Below are 15,288 nucleotides of genomic sequence, written 5' to 3' on the forward strand. Positions count from 1 at the left end.
AATCTTACAGTCTAGTAATATTCAATCATTATCTCATTGTTTTTAAAAACATATTGCAAGTCTCTAGAACAATATCTCGATTTATGGTGAATTTTTGAAAAAAAATATTTTTTCCCCTCCGCGCGACGATTCTCGGCCGAAAATCTCGGAAAACGCGTTATGTCACATTCTCCTAATATTTGAGCCTTTTCATATTACGCTTTTTTTAAAGGTTTTATATATGGAAATGTGCGCAAAAACATGCACAATATAACTAAAAATATTGGAAGGTTGTAGCATTTATCATTTTGAAATATTGCATATAAAGTACGATAAGTACGAAAAAAACTACGATCGGTCAACTTTGACTCAACCGAAAAGGTTAAAAAACGCATTTATAACATAAAAATCTTACAGTCTAGTACTATTCAATCATTAATCTTCAATTTAAAACAAATTGCAAGTCTCTAGAACAATATCTCGATTTATGTGAATTTTTGAAATAAATATTTTTTCCCCTCCGCGCGCCGATTCTCGGACCGAAAATCTCGGAAACGCGTAGGTCACATTCTCCTAATATTTGAGCCTTTTCATATTACGCTTTTTTAAAGGTTTATATATGGAAATGTGCGCAAAAACATTCACAATATAACAAAAAATATTGGAAGGTTGTTAGCATTTCTCATTTTTGAAATATTTGCATATAAAGTACGATAAGTACGAAAAAAACTACGATCGGTCAACTTTGACTCAACCGAAAAGGTCAAAAAACGCATTTATAACATAAAAATCTTACAGTCTAGTAATATTCAATCATTTATCTTCATTTAAAACATATGCAAGTCTCTAGAACAATATCTCGATTTATGGTGAATATTTGAAAAAAATATTTTTATTCCGTCCGCGCGCCGATTCTCGGCCGAAAATCTCGGAAACGCGTAGGTCACATTCTCTTAATATTTGTGCCTTTTCATATTACGCTTTTTTTAGAGGTTTATATATGGAATGTGCGCAAAAACGTGCACAATATAACAAAAAATATTGGAAGGTGTAGAGCATTTATCATTTTTGAATATTTGCATATAAAAGTACGATAAGTACGAAAAAAACTACGATCGGTCAACTTTGACTCAACCGAAATGGTAAAAAAACGCATTTGTAACATAAAAATCTTACAGTCTAGTAATATTCAATCATTTATCTTCAATTTAAAGCATATTGCAAGTCTCTAGAACAATATCTCGATTTATGGTGAATATTTGAAAAAAATATTTTTATTCCGTCCGCGCGCCGATTCTCGGCCGAAAATCTCGGAAACGCGTAGGTCACATTCTCGTAATATTGGAGCCTTTTCATTTTACGCTTTTTTTAGTTTTATATATGAAAAATGTGCGCAAAAACATCACAATATAACAAAAATTATTGGAACGTTGTAGCATTTCTCATTTTTTTTATATTTGCATATAAAAAAAATTTTTTAAAAAAAATTCGACATTCGGCCAACTTTAACTCGTTCGAAATGGTCGAAACTGCATTTGTAAGCTAAAACTCTTACGGTATCGTAATATTCAATCATTTTCCTTCATTTTGAAACAAATTGCAAGTCTCTATACAATATTCGATTTATGGTGAATTTTTTAAAAAATTATTTTTTTTACATCCGCGCGCTACGAATTCATGCATCATTTTGTGATAATATTTTCTCTGTGTTGCTTTTATGCGTTTTACAATGTGTTATATATCAAAATTATCGCAATTTAGTGCACATTACAACGAAAAAAAAGTACTTGTTACCTCTAACCGTTTGGCGCACAGCGCGATTTGAATACAATTATATATGAAATTTCGTTTTTGCGCTCTCATATATCGCATTATTTATATATGATAATGATAATTTTTTTCATTTCTGATGGTTGCATACTAAACTTCAAGCAATGACAAAAAAAGGAGCCAAAAATGAACTCTTAATCTTGAAAACTAAGCGCGTTGTGATTTTTTGAAAAAAATATTTTTTCCGTTTACGCGCTCACTCTCAAACCCTCCGGCATACGGGAGTCATTTTTTTTATTTACCGCTTCGTTTCGTTGTTTACGGGTTAATAATAACAAGGTGGATCCAAATAAGGCTAGCCAAAATAATCAATAACCTAATAATAATAAGGTAAAAGGAAGTAAGAGATTATAACAAGGAAAACCTTAATATTCCTACCTACAACACTAAGCTAAACAATGTGGAAACTCGGTCCACTAAATACTAACACACAAACAAATATGACAACATATACATGTAAACTTACACGTATATTTATAAATAATAAAAATTGGCAAAAATAAACAATTTCACCTCAAGTGAAATTCCAGAAGAGGAGTTGAACTCAGGGCCGTGATCAGTCCATCAAACTGCTAACGAAAGGGCAAATACTGTACGCCAGGTACTGAAGGGCAACACATTTCCCGATGCAAGAGGAACGATAATACGTCTTACCTGGCGACAGACTCCCTACTAGCCACCTCACGAGTCAAGTAGCTCTCACTCCCGTATAACAGCTGGATGAGGATGACACGGCAGGTAAATCCAGAATCCAGTGCCGGGATACAGCGTCGACACTGGTTTTCCGTCAAAATCCTCAGACGGGAAAAAGGGGCAGAAACAGTGGTCGCAGATGACAGAGCGTCTGCTAAACTCAACAGCAGTGTGAAGGTCGCAGGTGACAACAACACCTGCGCGAGAAAAAGCCGTGATCCAGGGGCACACACACAACAGACGTAAATATGCGTCTTCCAAAATCTGCGAGAGAAATATCCAAGTGCGTGGTCCAAAAGGTAAGCATGCAAAGTCGTCCTCCAAATCAAAATAAATGCTGCGACGGGAAACAGTACTGGTGAGAGCTTGTCAAAAACGAACTCCCGTTGACCGGTCGACCATGTCCACTCATCACCTTCCCAGTGTTTATAAACACTCAAAGCAAAAGAATAACATAGTTAAAACGATAGTTAAACTAATACACAAAAGAGGAGGAGGAGGCGCAAAAACACGTGAAACAATCGTAAAGCCACTTAACTTACGGTAACACAAGAGTAAACATACTCAACAAAAATTTAACTTAAAAGTAAACAAAAAAGTAAACAAAAAAGTAAACAAGGCTGATTTAAATCAACAAAAGAAATAATAATAGTTTTACGTTAACCTAATAGAGGGGTACCAACTTATCGTGGATTTTTCATTTATTGCGAGCTTGTGATCTCTAACCCCCAATAATACTGGGGCTCAGCTGTTTAGTCTCTAGTAGATAAGACAGTTAAAAGGTTTGGGCAGTCCCTTCAGGAAAGTAATGCAACAAGTAAAAAAATGTGCAGTATTAAGTCAGCAAGGGTGGGATGGTCAGTGTTGCCATCTTAGGACATTGAGAATATGAGTAATCAGAGATATTTTAAACCCAGCCAATCAAAGGAGGCAAGAAACTGTGGTGCATGGTTAGGATTGGACATACAAGACTCACTCATGGATTCTTGATGTCCAGCAAAATCTTCCATTCAGTGATGACTGCATTGTGCCCTTGACTGTGAGACATTTGCTGGTCGAATGTTCCATCTTGGGAATCTAAATCATATGTTCTTTTCTTGGGGTTGTGAAAGAGAGGACATTTCATCTTTGCAACAATTCTCTGGGAGGACTGTAATTTAGAGCAGCTATGTGTGTTTGTTAGGGAGGTAGGCCTCCTCAACAAAATTCAGATCATGTACGGTATGTATATATGTATGTACATTTGTTGATATTTCTCATAGAAAAATACCACGAATAATGGATAGATATGGTCTAGAGAGAAATCTGTGAATCGGAGAATGCGAAAAACGGGTCCACTGTATTGTCACCGATATGTACCTAACGGGTGGTGATAAACCGAAAATCTTATCTGCAATTTTCAGTTATCGTCATGGTTATTGGAACAGAACCAGGGACTTCCTGTATGGATATTTTAAGATATTTCTTAAGTGAGACTTTGAAAATTATTATTTATTTATGTCTTTAATTTCTTATTTAATTTTATTACAGCATCAATAACCTAGATGTTGTGGCACCAGCTTTAATAGCCACAAATCAATTGATCAGTCAGTTACGTCACCTGCTTAATGTTCGCTCTTGTTGATGACCGTGCAATATGTTGCTCAAACTGTGATGCTTGTTATTATTTGCAAAGATTGATCAATACATTTACCAAATGGAGTGATCAAAATTGTTTAAAGCTTTCATCAACAGAAGACAGTGCTGTGTGAGATTCACCAGATGTAGGCATGTGTGGAAATACCAACTCTCATTGTAAAAGAAGGCCTTACATCATAGAAGTATGAAGTAAAAGTTCTAGTCATGATATTTGACTTTAAAGTAACATGGGCCCATCAATTAATGCTCCAAAGGTGAAGATCAAAAGTTATGTATGTAAAATATTTTAAAGGTTGTTTCTAGATTAATTTGGGACTCTTGTAAAGAATCCCCTCAAAGATCATATTTGCCTTGCTCTGTATATCTAAACTAGAATAGGACATGAGTTTTATTTTTTAGCTTTGTAAAACTAAGTTGGGGGAATTAGATTTAATGTAAAACTTGGGATTGAGAATAAGAATCGTCAGAGATATTTTAGACCCAGCCAATCAAAGACTATACACATAGATACTGATCACAATACACATAGATACTGATCACATACCACTCCATCTTAGAAGGTTGGAATTTGGGCCATGCTTGAAACTTGGCCCTTATTTAATGCCTTATAAGGGTCAAGGTCATTTTGACCCAATTACCTCTGTTTTATGGTGTATGTGTTCTATTTATATTTCCTCTGGTAGGTAAGGAAAGAAAATGACTTGTTTTCTATGCTTTAGTATTCTGCCACTATAGAGTTGTCACTTGTAGTGTGTTATGGCTGTTCGAAAGTATTTTGATTGTTTTTTCTTGCACTGTACTGGAAAACTGGTATAGGATTTACAAGAACGTGGATCCTAATAAGCCATGACCTTGTTCTTTCATATAAGGAACTTAACAGGTATCTTGGGCTCAGATGAAGAAGAAAGAGCTCTTTGCCCTGTCAGAGCACTGAGGTGTTACCTGGAGAAAATGGTGAAGATCAGGGGATCCTCAAGTAACATCTGGTGTTCGGTCAAGAATCCCTTCTGTCTACTTTCCAAGAACAGTTTGAAGCTTTGAAAACGAAGGTCACAATTTGTTACACATCACAATTTATTACACAAGTCATCCATTGAACGAGTGATGGATATCTCCCTTTGATTCTATAACCATCTCATTTTATCCCTGAAGGCAACGACCAACTGGAGACTAGTTTTTGATGTATCAAGTCTCAGCAAGTTTATAACTTTGACAAGATTTTCTATGGAAACATTCATCTCAGCCATAGTGGTCATCCTTAGGGTCAATCCTAGTAGCCATCCAGAAGGAAGATTGGATGATTGGGCAGACATGTTTGACATTTACTTACTTTCATCCCATTATCCATCTTCTAAATCACAAGTTTCTCTGCATGTTTTGGCCTTGTTTTCCAGATTGGAATTGCTTTAACCTGATCAAGGCACCACAGTTACTCACAAGGTTACTAACATGAGTTGTCCAGGTGGTGTCGTTGTTGGGTGTCAGAATTTCTCCTTCACTTTGATGGCTGGCTAGCCCTGGCTAAATTTCTCAAAGGGATCTTTGAGGCCCAAAGATTTGATATTCAACTTCACTTGGAAGTTTGAAATATTATTGAATATAGAGAATTAACCTTAGTTCCATCCCAGATGATAGGCTGTCAGGGAATAAATGTATTCTTTGTTTCCAGGGTTTTTCATTAGAGAAAATATATTTGCTTCTTATGGCTCTCCAAGAGTCTTCAGAGGCCTGGCAAACCAAGAAATTGTTGTCTTTTCCAGACCACACGTCTTCTCTAGAGAAGTTTAATCCCCTTTCCTAATGGAGGATGAGACCAAGTTCTATTCCATTGGATGGGGTGATTAGATTTAGCAACAAATTAGATGGAATCAAATCAACCATTTACTTAAAGGAAGTATGACTCAACTTTCAACTTGCAATGATAGTTCCCCAGAACCTCATGAGATTCTATACATAATGCCGAGACAAAGATATTTATAAAAGCATTATTAATAGAATATTATTAGCAATATTAATAGAATAAGGTGGGACATTAATTACTAAGTCATTTGGGAACTGAATATTATTATAGCCTTTTTTAAAACCAGGCAGGAATAACTTTAGTGACAAGTTACCATCCATTTGCATTGACATCTTATCTATTTAAGGTCATGGGAAAAGGATTTTAAATGTAAAATTAGTGTGGCAATTAGAAAAAAGGTACGTTACTGTATTTTGTCACCCACCCAATACGGCTTTAGGAGAATGCCTCCAACAACTGATGTCCAGGTTGGAAGGAGTGGAATGGCAAAAGAAAATTACAAAAGAAAGGTTTGTGACCAAGATGAAAACAGCCTGAAAGAAAAAAGTAGTGATGTAGCTGGAATTGAAGTTGGTGGTGCAAAGAATTTTTAGTACTGTCCATTGCATCTTTTAAGAAATTGAGCCTATAGTACAAATTTGGACTAATTGCTCCCCTCTTAGAATGTGAGTGATGAAATACCATTAAAAGAGTTATTCAAATTATTTCCATTTCTTTAGGTAGTCTGTATATAGCATCAGATATCACTAGGATGCCATTGATATCATTCCTAGTATACTATAGTGTATATGCAGCTGTGTATCTAATAACATTGTCTAGAAACAGACTGAATAAATTATTGTTCAGCTCATTGCTAGCTGAACCAAAATGGATGATGTATTCCAAAGAAATATTAACATAGTTTGTCATTTTTTATCATACTTTTCCTTTGATTTTTATTTTAAAGTAAAAGTACATGTTTAGCAGTATTTGGATGACATATAGATTATAGAAATATCTTGCATGACTGTTCACTGAATACAAGAGAAACATCTAAGACTGTACTGTTAACTTTTAGGTGGTCCAGTGGCTTCAGGAAATATATGGTGAAGAAAGAATTCCTTTATATGAGAAAACAGAACGTAGTATCACCATCTTGTATAAGCTAATGAAGGAATGTAAAAGAGCAGAAGGCCAAGCAAGAATATTGACTGAAGACTACACCAGGAAAGCAGCAGAATATAATGCGGAAGGTTGGTTTTATAGTAATAATCCGGTGACTAAATAGTTTTGAATAATTTCTTACTTCTGATTGATTCATATTTTTTTGTGTTTGTTTTGCCAATTAATTTTTTGTGGTATTTAGTCCTAATTTTTATCTTTAAACTGTTTGTCAGACCTTGAATGATATATGTTAGCCTCAATTCATGATTTCTATACATTATTTATGCATTCTATCAGTACTAGCAGTCTTAGTGCAGTTGTATATAATTGACTGAGAGTTAAGTGCCTCAAACAAACTACTCATGGCACCCCCTGGTTTATAGATTAGCATAGGGAAACGTTAACTATAATAATTAAAATAGTTATTTCCTTTACATCATTAAATAGCAATAAGAAAAGTTAACAACTAGATTAAAAAGAGTATTTCCGCTTACATATTAAAAATAGCATAAGAAAAGTTAACTATATTAAAATAGTATTAGCCTTACATCTTAAATCAAATTCCTTGAGTCAAAGGTAGGAGTATCAACCAGTTTATATTTGGTTTAATATTTTTCCTTATTCTCATTTTTCCTAGCTTTGTGTTAGCGAAGAGAGCATAATCTTTATGTATGTGCAAGAGCTGTACTACTGTGCTGTACTAAGGGACAATGAAGATCTTAAAGATTCAGGATATTTAGACCTCTGATGAGAAATTATGAGGAATAGTTACTCAGAAAAAGCAGTAGATAAAATTAATGGAAGTGAAAAGACAAGGACCAGTAGAAAGCCCCAGGAAACCATGAAAAGCCCATAGATGAAGGCCTAGACCAAATGGGAATTCAGGCAGAAAGTGCACAAGAAAGAAAACAGTGGAAAGAACTCATTCCCACCTCTAAAACCCATAAAAGGAAAAACCCGATGTAGCAACATGAAAAATGGTATTCTAGTAGGGTTTTTTATTACTTAGTATATTTATCAGCTAAAGACATTTCAGCGCTCATATTTTTACTTCTTATCATTTGGCTATGTTAGTATCCACATCAGCCACATCAGCACTTATTTTTCATTAAAGAATCTGTGAAGCTCAGTAACTTGGCTTGTTAGTCAAGCTGGACTACTACTTTTTCAAACTATTAAAGTACTGGGTATTAGTTTCAAAGGCCCATTCAAAGAATACCTGCATGAGTGGCATACACTTCTGGCACATGTCTGAAGAGATTATCTGAGTTAGGAAAAATTGAGAGGTTCAAATGATCTTGACCTACATTGTCCGAATGGAAAATAGGCTGTAGATCCTGACCACAAGCAATCTTTTCCCACATTGTTGTGGTGTGCCTTTGGTTCTTCTACCAAACTGCACAATCGTAATTTCTAAAAACCTTTTTCTGTGATAATGGACTTTCTTGTCTGGAAAGTTTTGTTTTATGCCAGTGATTTACAGTTTTCATTGTATTACTTTCATGATTTTTAAGCGGTACATAATTATGCATCCACCCTTCCTTACAGTTTTTCATCACTGTATACACACACATATGTGTATATATTAACCCATTAAACGCCGAAGCGGTAAAAAAAAAAAAATGTCTCCCGTGTGCCGGAGACGTTTGAGAGTGACCGCGGAAGCGGAAAAAATATTTTTTTCAAAAAATCACAGCGCGCTTAGTTTTCAAGATTAAGAGTTCATTTTTGGCTCCTTTTTTTGTCATTGCCTGAAGATTAGTATGCAACCATTAGAAATGAAAAAAAAAATCATTATCATATATAAATAATGCGATATATGATAGCGCAAAAACGAAATTTCATATATAATTGTATTTAAATCGCGCTGTGCGCAAACGGTTTAAGGTAACAAGTTACTTTTTTTTCGTTGTAATACAACACTAAATTGCGATCATTTTTGGTATATAACACATTGTAAAACAATAAAAGCACACAGAGAAAATATTATCACAAAATAAAGCATGAATTCGTAACGCGCGTACGTAAAGAAATATTTTTTTCAAAAATTCACCATAAATCTAAATATTGTCCTAGAGACTTCCAATTTCTTTCAAAATGAAGACAAATGATTGAATATTACTATACTGTAAGAATATTAGCTTACAAATGCAGTTTTCAACCATATCTGACGAGTTTAAAGTTGACCGAATGTCGAATTTTTTTAATATTTTTTTATAGCAATTATTCAGAAATAAGAAAAGCTACAACTTTTAAATATTTTCGTTTTATTCTACATGAAATTGCGCACATTTTCATATATAAAACTCTATGAAAGGCCTAATATGAAGCGGAGCAAATATTCGAGAATGGGACTCACGCATTTCGGAGATTTGTGGCGGAGAATCCGCGCACGGAGGGAAGGAAAGTTTTTTTAAAATTCACCATAAATTTAAATATTGTGCTAGAGACTTAAAATTTGTTTCACGATGAAGATAAAAATGACCTGAATATTACTCGACTGTAAGATTTTTATCTTACAATTGCGTTTTTCGACCATTTCGGTAGAGTCAAATTTGACCGACACGTGTTTTTTTTCTATTTATCGTGATTTATATGCAAATATTTTCGAAAATGAGAAAAGCTACAACCTTCAACTATTTATTGTTGTATTATACATGAAATTGCGCACATTTTCATATATAAAACAATATATAACGGTAATTTAAAAATGGTGCAAACATTACCACAACTCACATATGATTTTTTCGGAAGAGTTACCGCATGGACGTAAAGAAAAATGTTATTTTTTTCATAAATTCACCCATAAATCGAAATATTGTGCTAGAGACTTCCAATTTGTTGAAAAATGAGGTAAATGCTTGAATATACTAGAATATAAAGAGTTTTAGCTTACAATTGCGTTTTTGACCATTTCGGTAGAGTCAAAGTTGACCGAAGGTTGAAAATTGTCACTTAACATTTATTATATGAAATATTTCAAAATTGATAAAAGCTACAACTATGGGTTGTTTTTAGTTGTATTGTGCATGGAATTTGCGCACATTTTCATATATAAAACTTTATGTAACAGCTAATTTAAAATGGTGCAAACATTACCACAATCGCATGTATGTTTTTTTTCGGAAGAGTTACCGCGCGGACGTAAGGAAAAAGTTTTTTCATAAATTCACCATAAATCGAAATATTGTGCTAGAGACTTCCAATTAGTTGCAAAATTAATTAAGGTAAATGATTGAATATTACTAAAATATAAGAGTTTTAGCTTACAATTGCGTTTTTCGACATTTCGGTAGAGTCAAAGTTGACCGAGTTGTTGAAATTTTTGGCACTTATCGTTATTTATATGAGAATATCTCAAAACTGATAAAAGCTACAATCATGAGTATTTATTGTTGTATTCTACATAAAAATGCACACATTTTCATATATAATACACCATGTAACGGCTAATTTAAAATGGTAAAAAAATTATGTCAAAGTGACGAAATAATTTCCGAGATGTGTCACAGATACTTTTTAGTGCGGCAAGAAAGAAATTCACGCTTGCGCGTCTGCGTAACGATTGTAAACAAAACAACACCTTGATCCGTGAACTCCCAGCATCCCCCAAGGCGCGTGATTCAAGAGTTTTCGGCTGGTAGGCCTAAAAATATTTTTCCACGAATTTTTAAAAAACTTTTGTATGTCGACGTAAAATACGTCCAGTCGGCACCCGAGAGACAAAAAATGTCGACGTAAAATACGTCCAGTCGGCGTTTAAGGGTTAATAGCATAGCCACTGTTTGTCCTCAAAGGAGTTACATTCTCATGGTCCCCCCAGGGGACCATAAGGCAGATCAACCAATTACAAAAATTCCCTTATAGAAGTTTCTCTCAGCCTGAATAGTGCTTGTTGACATAGTGATAGAATATAAAGGATTCAGAAACAGGAGTCCTCTGTCTCTTGTAATACAATGATTACCTAGGCTCTACATCTTACTCACACAGATGTAATAACAACATAATTCAGCGTCATCCCCATGTCTGCTTCCTGGAGTTGTTGGATGTTTTTCCATCATAGAGTATTGAAACTCCAAAAGACTCACATTTTTGTCTGTCCTAGACAGTATGATTGCAATTGTTTTATATCAAGAGGCTGAGCCATGCTCGGTCCCTCTCAAGTCAATAATTGCTAACTTGCCTCCACCATCTGGAAGTGGACCTATTTTCCACATGCAAAAACCATCAACTTCCAGTGTATGTGTCAATAGCAATGAGATGTATTCCATTTGTTCTAGTCTTGCAAGAACACGGAGGACAATATACTATCTTTTTCTTAGTGGCCCCAAATTAGCTGAACAGTCATTGGTTCATTTTGCTTCAATAACAGTCACGAAAATAGATTCCATTACAGAGCCATGACCTTCACGGTGGATTTTTAAATTCTAGTCTACCGTGAAGATTATTTACCTAACATTGCTTGGTACCCATTGCAAAAACTACAGACTTCATCCATCCAACACCCTGTCCATATAGAAAATGTGGTTAGATTACCTCCATGCTGATAGCCCAGTCAAAATCTGTTGAAACAGTTTACATTTTATTGCAGTGGATATCTTTGAAGTCAAGTACCTTACTATCACAACAGTCACAGCATACAAGCAGCGAATAGCATTGTTGGAGCCCTTGCTTTGTGGTTTTTGGAATTGATTCTAATATATAGAATTTGTTAATTTTCTTCTTGTCTTTGCATTGAAAAGGCTAGCTACTGCAAGGTTTCCCATTACCTGTGTCCCTGAATAAGGTCTAGACTCCTGTCATCCCTTCAGTTTAGTGGGGTCCCAATAACTCGTATGCTCCAAAAGGCAGTGTTCTTGACCATTTTGGCATCAGGAAGCTTGGATTAGTAAACTGTTATTTTGTGGCCTATCATTCCTGGTCAAAAATTAGGACCTTTTATTAAAGGGAAAAAATCTCCTTTTCTGGTAAGGGACTCAGTATTTCAGGTAAAACATTATGCCCGGTTCAAGCACTCAAGGTGTACCTAAATGTCACAGCAAAGATCCCAGATGGTTCCCCTTTTTCCTATACCTTGACACACAAACCATTTGCTCTACATGGGCTAAAAATTATTATAGTGTCCTCATGTGACCTACACTCCTCTTGTAAGTTGCATGACAGCCAAAGATGGAATATACTGTTAAAATTCCTTGGAAATGTTTCTTTCATAGATGTCTCTAAGTGTACAGTTTTTTTAATAGTTTTATCACAAAAAGTGCATTTTATGATGAAATAAAAAAAAAAACCAGGAATGTGTGTATATTTCTCATAGAAAAATATGCGAATAGGCGAATTTTCTGTGAATAATCTGGGGAAATGTTCCCGAGAGAAATCCACGAATGTGTGAGTCCGCAAATCCGGAGAACGCGAATACGGGGGGTCCACTTTAGTATCAAACAAATCCACCACTGGGGCTTCCTATAAAAGCCACATCACTTGCCAGTACTAGGGTGCATTATAGGGAAACTCCTTATATTTGCTGCAGTTAGCATGAGTGAACTTAGTAGTTGTGGTGCCAGAAAATGCCTATAAGATTAATTAATCATCTGCGGATTAGAACGCAACTGTAAGGCATTTTTGATCAAATGTCCTGTCTTAGGGATCTGAGACTGATATCTCTCCCAAGATGTGAAGTGGGGATGACAGGTACATTCTTGCCAATGATTTTGGAGAGGAGTTAAACTGAAGTGGTGTTTTAGTTTTTCCAGGAGCAACAAATATGTTTTAATGTATTTTAAGTAAGGTAGTAATATGATGACTTTTTATATGAGCTCTAACTCGAGTTGTTTTAATTTTGTTACTGAAGCTGGTCTTCTGTACCAGAGTCAAGTTTTATCATATTTTAAGTTTTACTTCACGAACAAGGTTCTTTGAGGGGTTGTGAAATATGTTCCTTGAGGGAAACTCAAACCTGCTAATTGGCTCATTTTCTTTATCCTTGGGGTTTACCAAGCCTCCCAATGAACCACTTAAAAAAAAGCATTACTAGATGTCACACTGAAGACTGACTTTCTCCTGGTGTCTCAAAGATCTGTTGGCATTTTGCCAGCCCATTTTTGAGATGGGTTGGCAAGATTCATGTGCTGTCTAGGGAGATCACACGCATATAATAAAGTTAAGACATGAGTGGAATTAATTGTAATTTTCACTTCACATCATAATAAAGACCAAAACTGCAAGGAATTAGGATCATATTTCAAATCCTTTCACACCCATTCCGTGTCTTCTGTCCTGAGTAACAAAGGCAGCCTTATGGTCCTTCACTGCAGGGACTTTTCAGCACTACCTGCAAAGAACCAGAGCCTACAAGGTGACAACTGTTATTGATTGAGGCAGGTCATCTTGAAAATCCACAGTAGTATGTCAGATGATGAAACACAACAGCTATGAGTAGAAGTCCACAAAATCGGAGCTCACTCTATTTCTGTTGCTTTTGAAATTACTTTCAGTATGACATGGCTATCTTTTCTATTGATATGCAATTACCTGGTGATGCCCAATTCACCTTTTCCTTTTCTATTTTTTTTCTTTTCAAGAGATATTACATAAAATGGCTGGTTGTAGTATATTTATTTAGACTGGTAGTCATAACAAATTATACGTACCTTGGAGAGGTTTTGGGATCCTCGATCTTTTGCTTTATAACTTCATCCTCATTAATCCATTGATAGTAGTTGGGGGGCACAGAACTTTTGAGTTATAGTATCTGTCTCGCATGGTATATCTATTTTGCTATTTATACTAAGAGAAATATTTAGGAACTTTTTTATTTCTTTATATATTATGTTATTGGGATAGCCATTAATTTTGAAATAGTTTAACAGAAACTTTATTTCTGAGTCAATGCCTGCCAAGACTGGCAGAGAGAATATGCTCTATGTATTAAAGTCTTAATGTTATTTAGAAGTTAAAGAATGTAGCATTTTGGAAATTCATTCCAAGACCGGTAAAAGTAGACTTTCTAAAAATGCTAAAACTTAAGAGCGACTTATTGTTTGTGAAAGTTTTTGTAATGCTTACATCTAAAAAGTTAAGATATTATTTTCTTCATTACAAAAACTACCACAAACAATAAGTCGCTCTTAAGTTTTAGCATTTTTTAGAAGTCTACTTTTACCGGTCGTTGGAATGAATTTCCAAAATGCTACATTCTTTAACTTCAAAATAAATAACATTAAGACTTTAATACATAGAGCATATTCTCTCTGCAGCTCTTGGCAGGCATTTGACTCAGAAATAAAGTTTCTGTTAAACTATATCAAAATTAATGGCTATCCCATAACATAATATATAAAGAAATAAAAAAGTTCCTAAATATTTCTCTTAGTATAAATAGCAAAATAGATATACCAAGGGTTAATAAACTAACTATGTATTTTAAATTTCCATTTATAAGTGATCCTTGTTCTAAATACGTTACAAGAGAACTAAGAAATGTTTTAAGTATAGTTTTCCCACATTAACCCAAGTTAATATTTACCAACAACCATACTATCCAAGCGTTGTTAAACCATAAAGATAAACTACTTCAGACCTTTTGTCTGGCATCACCTATATTTACAAGCCAACCAGATCACCAATTTTACAGCACATAGAGGAATGTAATACAGGTAGAAGATTGGAAAATTTTAGTGTGCTTGGTACTTTTAGAGAGAGAGTCATTATTGAGAATCTCTGAGTCGATAGAAATATTTTTAAGGAAACCAGATCTTAACCTTGACAATTCATCTTATCCCCTGCTTTTAATATATACATTCAGTCATTCATTTGTAGTGTAAACTTTCCATCTCTGTCTTTCCCACCATTCTGTTTTTAGTATACGGTTGTAATTTATTTATTTTAAAGAGCTTATATTTATTTTTTTTAGTATGCTGGTGCAATTTATTTTAAAGATTTTAACCATTATCGTATTGTTGCTACTTTTACTCAGCTTTGTCAGCCAATAATTACATAATCTTGTAACTACCATTAAAATACTGTAATGTCTCTTTTAGGCTTGAAAATGTTGTTATGAAGAAACAACGAAACACGTTGCAATAAAAATGTGGTGTCTCTTAACTACACTTCTTGCTTTTCCTACTGAGATTGGAGATTCCCAAAACATCCTGTCTACTTTCAAAAGAGTTTTTGTTGCTGATTTCAGGTGAATTTCAACTGCCAGT

At 34.7% G+C, this 15,288-nt stretch overlaps 1 protein-coding gene across 2 annotated transcripts in view; it reads left to right on the plus strand.

Annotated features, from left to right (window-relative positions):
- The window catches only part of LOC135217341 (uncharacterized), an 84,950-nt gene extending 77,777 nt beyond the window's left edge, over positions 1-7,173 (plus strand). The window contains exon 3 of one of the 2 annotated variants that reach the window (XR_010315107.1): positions 6,999-7,173. The gene's annotated coding sequence lies outside the window, so the exon portion shown is untranslated. The remainder of the gene's footprint in view (positions 1-6,998) is intronic. The other variant, XR_010315108.1, reaches the window with a different exon arrangement.
- The last annotated feature ends 8,115 nt before the right edge of the window (positions 7,174-15,288 follow it).

The sequence above is a fragment of the Macrobrachium nipponense genome, chromosome 7 (genome assembly GCF_015104395.2).
Source record: "Macrobrachium nipponense isolate FS-2020 chromosome 7, ASM1510439v2, whole genome shotgun sequence".
NCBI classification, from domain to species: Eukaryota; Metazoa; Arthropoda; class Malacostraca; order Decapoda; family Palaemonidae; genus Macrobrachium; species Macrobrachium nipponense.